The sequence below is a fragment of the Panthera onca genome, chromosome F2 (assembly GCF_046562875.1).
Source record: "Panthera onca isolate mPanOnc1 chromosome F2, mPanOnc1 haplotype 2, whole genome shotgun sequence".
Classification (NCBI taxonomy): Eukaryota; Metazoa; Chordata; class Mammalia; order Carnivora; family Felidae; genus Panthera; species Panthera onca.
This window is the reverse complement of record NC_138356.1, coordinates 1,073,137-1,079,168: the sequence shown is the minus strand read 5'-3', so window position 1 is coordinate 1,079,168 and position 6,032 is coordinate 1,073,137.

Here is a 6,032-nt window from a genome sequence, read left to right as displayed (position 1 = left end):
ATCAGTTGATGGACACTTGGGCTCTCTCCATAGTTTGGCCACTGTGGATAATTGCTGCTATAAACATTGGGGTGTATTTACCCCTTTGAGTCTACATTTTTGTATCCTTTGGGTAAATACCTAATAGTGCGATTGCTGGATCATATGATAATTCTATTTTTGACCTTTTGAGGAACCTCCATACTGTTCTTAGGTGGCTACACCAGTTTGCATTCTGACCAAGAGCACAAAAGTGTTCCTCTTTCTCCACATCCTCGCCAACACCTGTTGTTTCCTGTGTTTGTTAAATTTAGTCATGCTGACAGGTGTGAGGTGGAATCTCATCACGAATTTTTCCTGTATTTCCCTGATGATGAGTGATGTTGAACATTTTTCATGTGTCTGTTAGCCATCTGGATGTCTCAAAGAAGTGGCTTTTAATCCAGGAAACGTGAATGTTAGATAGGAGGCAGGCAAGAGAGGGAGAGAGAATTTCATTCTCCAAGTAGAGGATGTATGACACCCCTGCAGCAGGAAGAAACATGATATGTTAATAAACGAAAAGAAGAAAGCAAACTGGAAAGTGGCAGAGAGTGAGGCTACAGAAGAAAGTAGGGAGAAAAGTGGCAGAGAGTGAGGCTACAGAAGAAAGTAGGGAGAAATCATGCAGAGCTTTTAGACCAGCTGGGAGTTGGCACTAAAGGAAGTGGGAAAACACTGTAGAGTGCTAAGCATGGATGGGACATCATCAGATTTACATTTTATTACTTCCAAAAGATGTCTAATTTCCCTTATGATATCTTTTTTTGACCCATGGGTTATTTAGAAGTGTAGTATTCAGTTTCAATATATTTTAGGTAATTCCAGATATCCTTGTGTCGACTCCTACTTTAATACAATTGTCATTATAAATCACAGCTTGATAGGATTTGAATCTCAACATCATCCTCAATATAATCCTCAATGTGGAAAAACTGAGAGCCTGGGGGTGCCTGGGTGGCTCAGTCAGTTAAGCCTCCGACTTCCACTCAGGTCATGATCCCATGGCTTGGGAGTTTGATCTCCACGTTGGGCTCTGTGCTGACAGCTCAGAGACAGGAGCCTGCTTCAGATTCTGTCTCCCTCTCTCTCTGCCTCTCCCCTACTCGTGTCCTGTCTCTCTCCTTCAAAAATAAACATTAAATTTTTTTTTAATTCTAGTTAATATACAGTGTAATATTGGTTTCAGGAGTAGAATTTACTGACTCACCACTTACATACAACACTCAGTGCCCATCACAAGTGCCCTCCTTAATGCCCATCACTCATCTAGACCATCCCCTACGCACCTCCTTCCATCAACCCTCAGTTTGTTCTCTATCATTAAGAGTGTCTAATGGTTTGCCTCCCTCTTCTTCTTTCTCTATGTTCAACTGTTTTATTTCTTAAATTCCACATGAGTGAAATTGTATGGTATTTGTCTTTCTCTGACTTATTTTGCTTAACATAATACACTCTAACTCCATTCACATCACTGCAAATTGCAAGATTTCATTCTTTTTGATGGCTGAGTAGCATTCCATATATATATATATATATATATATATATATATATATATTTTTTTTTTTTTTTCTTTATTCATTCATCAGTCGATGGATATTTAGGCTCTTTCCATAATTTGCATATTGTTGATAATACTGTTATACACATTGAGGTGCATGTGCCCCTTCAAATAAGTATTTTTGTATCTTTGAGTTAAATACCTTGTAGGGCAATTGCTGAGTCATAGTGTAGTTCCATTTTTAACTTTTTGAGGAACCTCCATACTGTTTTCCAAAGTGGCTGGACCAGTTTGCATTCCCACCAACAGTGTAAGAGGGTTCCCCTTTCTCATCCTCACCAACATCTGTTGTTTCCTGTGTTGTTAACCTTAGCCATTCTGACAGGTGTGAAGTGGTATCTCATTGTAGTTTTGATTTGTATTTCCCTGATGATGAGTGATGTTGTGCATAGTTTCACATGTCTGTTGGCCATCTTTATGTCTTCATTGTAAAAATGTCTATTCATGTGTTCTGCCCATTTCTTAACTGGATTGCTTGTTTTTTGAATGTTGAGTTTGATAAGTTCTTTATAGATTTTGGATACTAACCCTTTATCAGATATGCATTGCCAAATATCTTCTCCCACTCAATAGGTTGCCTTTTAGTTTTATGATTGTTTCCTTCACTACGCAGAAGCTTTTTGTCTTGAGGAAGTCCCAATATTTCATGTTTGCTTGTTTCCCTTGCCTCAGGAGATGTGTCTAGTAAGAAGTTGCTCCAGCTGAAATCAGAAAGGTTTCTACCTGTGTTCTATTATTTTGATGGTGACAGGTCTCATATTTAGGTCCTTCATCCATTTTGAATTTATTTTTGTGTCTAGCATAAGAAAGTGGTCCAGTTTTGTTCTGCAGGTTGTTGTTCAGTTTTCCCAACACCATTTGTTGAAGAGACAGCCTTTTTTTCCATTGGATATTCTTTCCTGCTTTGTGGAAGATGAGTCAACCATATAGTTGTGGGTTCATTTCTGGATTTTCTATTCCATCCATTGATTTCTGTGTTTGTTTTTGTGCCAGTACCATACCATTGTGATGACTACAGCTTTGTAATAAAGCTTGAAATCCAGAATTGTGATGCCTCCAGCATTGCTTTTCTTTTTCAGGATTCCTTTGGCTATTCAGGGTCTTTTGTGGTTCCACAATTTTAGGATTATTTGTTCTAGCTCTGTGAAAAATGCTGATGTTATTTTGATAGGGATTGCATTAAATGTGTAGATTGCTTTGGTTAAGTATAGACATTTTAACAATATTTGTTCTTGCAATCCATGAGCATGGGATGCTTTTGCACTTCTTTGTGTCCTCTTCAATTTCTTTCATAAGTGTTCTATAGTTTCTAGAGTATAGATCTTTTACTTCTTTTGTTATCTTTATTCCCAGGTATCATTGTTTTCTTGGTGCAATTACAAATGGGATCAATTCCTTGATTTCTTTTTCTACTGCTTTGTTTTTGGTGTATAGAAATGCAACAGATTTCTGCATGTTGATTTTATATCCTGTGACTTTGCTGAATTCATGTATTAATTCTAGCAAATTTTTTGGTGGAATTTTTCAGGGTTTCTACAGAGTATCATGTTGTCTGCGAATAATAAAAGTTTGACTTTTATTGCTGATTTGGATGCCTTTTATTTCTTTTTATTGTCTGATTTCTAAGGTTAGAAGTTAAAGTACTATGTTAAATAACAATGGTGAGAGTGGACATCCCTGTCTGGTTTATAATCTTAAAAGAAAAGCTCTCAGTTTTTCCACATTGAGGATTATATTGAGGATGATGTTGAGCCATACTCTAGCCATACTTTGTTGAGGTTTGTATCAAGAATGGATGCACGATTTGAACCATTTTATTGTTTTGTGACTTAAAATATAGTTTGATAAGTATTCCATGTGAAAATGTATATTCTGTGTTAAGTATTCTATAAATGCCAATTAGGTCAAGTTGTTTGATAGTGTTTGAGACTTCTATGTTCTTATTTTCTGTCTTCTTATCCTATCCAATTGTTGAAATTGCTGACTATATATTTGTGGATTTGTCTAATTCTCCTTGAAGTTCTATCAGTTTTTCCTTCATTTTTGAAGCTATATTATTTGGTAAAGAAATGTATAAGATCATTATGTCTCTATGAGAAATTGTTAATTTTATAATTATTAAATGACCTTCTTTATCCTTCATAATATTCTTCCCTGTGAAATCAATTTTGCCTGACAATATAGCTACTCCAGATTTCTTTTCATTAGAGTTTTCATGGTATATTTTTTTCCTTTCTTTTACTTTTAACCTATTTGAGTCTCTCTCTTTTTTTTAAGTTTATTTATTTATTTTTGAGAGAAAGAGAGAGTGCAAGAGGTCGGGTGGGGGGGTGGCGGGTACAGAGGGAGAGAGAGAATCCCAAGCAACCTCCATGCTGTTAGTACAGAGCCCAAAGCAGGGCTCAGTCTCACGATCCTCAAGATCATGACCTGAGCCAAAATAAAGAGTCAGAGGCTTAACCAACCAAGCCACCCAGGTTCCCCAGATCTTTTTATTAAAATTAGAATTCTCGGGGCACAAGAACTGGTTGGGTGGCTTGGTTGGTTAAACATCCGACTATAGTTCAGGTCATGATCTTGTGGTTCATGAGTTCGACCCCTGCATCAGGCTGTCTGCCGTAAACACAGAGCCCACTTCACATCCTATGTCCCCCTCTCTTTTATTTTTTTTTTTATTTTTTTTTATGTTTCTTTTGAGAGAGAGCACAAGCAGGGGAGGGGCAGAGAGAAAGGAATACACAGAATCCAAAGCAGGCCCCAGGCTCTCAGTTATCAGCACAGAGCCAGACATAGGGCTCAAACTCATGAATGGTGAGATCATGACCTGAGCGAAGTCAGACACTCAACTAACTGAGCCACCCAGGTGCCCCATGTCTCCCTCTCTTTCTGCTCCTCCCCTGCTCGTGTGCTCTCTCTGCCTCTCTCTCAAAAATAAATAAATATATAAAAATAAAATAAAATTTGAATTCCTGTACACAACATATTTTTGGGTCTAGTTTTTTTAATCCAATCTGATAATCTCTGCCTTTTAATTGAGGTATGTATAGCATTTACATTTAACTGATATGATTTATATAATTAATATCATTGAGTATAAATCTAAGATCCTACTATTTGCTTTCTATTTGTCTAATATCTTCTCTTTTCCCCTTCTCCTCTTTCCTGCCATTTTTTGGATTTGGTGATTTTTTATTATTCCATTTTATACATTTTATTGGCTTATTAGCTGTAACTCTGTCATGTTATTTTAGTAGTTGCATTAAGATACACAGTATACATATTTAACTTATCACAACCTACCTTCAAATGATATCAACATTATAACAGTGTAATACTATTTCTCTCCTCCAAGACTTTGTGCTATTACCATACATTTTACTTCTACATATACTATAAACCCTACAATATATCAATATTGTTATTGATTTATATAGTATATCTTTTTAAGATTTAATTAAGAAAAATTGTGTATTTGTATCTATATATATAATTTTTAGTGTTCTTCATTCCTTTTACAGATCCATATTTCTTCTGGTATTACTTTTCCTCTGCTTTAAAGATTTCCTTTGATATTTCTTATAGTGCATGTCTTCTGGTGACTAACTCTTTTAAATTCAATATACTTAAAATTGTTCTTATATCACCTTTGTTTTCCAAAGATATTTTCAATGGGCAAAGAATTTTAGGTTTATCTCCCCTTGCCAGTACTTCAAAGCTGTTGCTCCACTGCATTGTAGCTTGCATAACTAGAGTATAAGAACTGTAAGAAATACACTGTCATCCATATTATTGTTTCTCTGCACACGATGAACCTTTTTTCTGCTGCTCTTAAGGTACCTATGTCACTGGTTTTAAGCAAATGATTAGACTTAATGTAGTTTCTTCATGTTTCTTATGCTTGGAGTTTATTGATATTTTTGAATGTGTGGGTTTATAGTTGTCATCACACCAAATATTAGAAGATATTCAGTCATTATTTCTTCCCACACCCTGGCTCCTCAGAGAGTCCCCTTCCCCATCCCCCACCCCTCACCCCCACGGTCTTTTCCTCCCTGTGTTTCTTTTTGAACACTTTCTATTGCTAGGTCTCTAAATTCACTTCTCTCTTATTCTGCAATGTAATCTGTTATTAATCCTACTTGATTAGGATTGATACCTTTTTTTTTTTTTTTTCTGTTTATTTTTGAGAGAGACAGAGAGAATGTGAGCAGGGGAGGGGCAGAGAGAGGACCATACAGAAGATCCAAAGCAGGCTCTGGCTGACAACATAGAGCCGGATGTGGTGCTTGAACTCACAAACCATGTGATCATGACCTTGGCTTAAGACAGGCACTTAACTGACTGAGCCACCCAGTCACCCCGGATTGATTCCTATTAATTACTAATCCTGTCAATCTTATTTTTCATCTCAGACATTATGGTTTTTATTTCTAAAAGTTCAGTTTGAGTCTT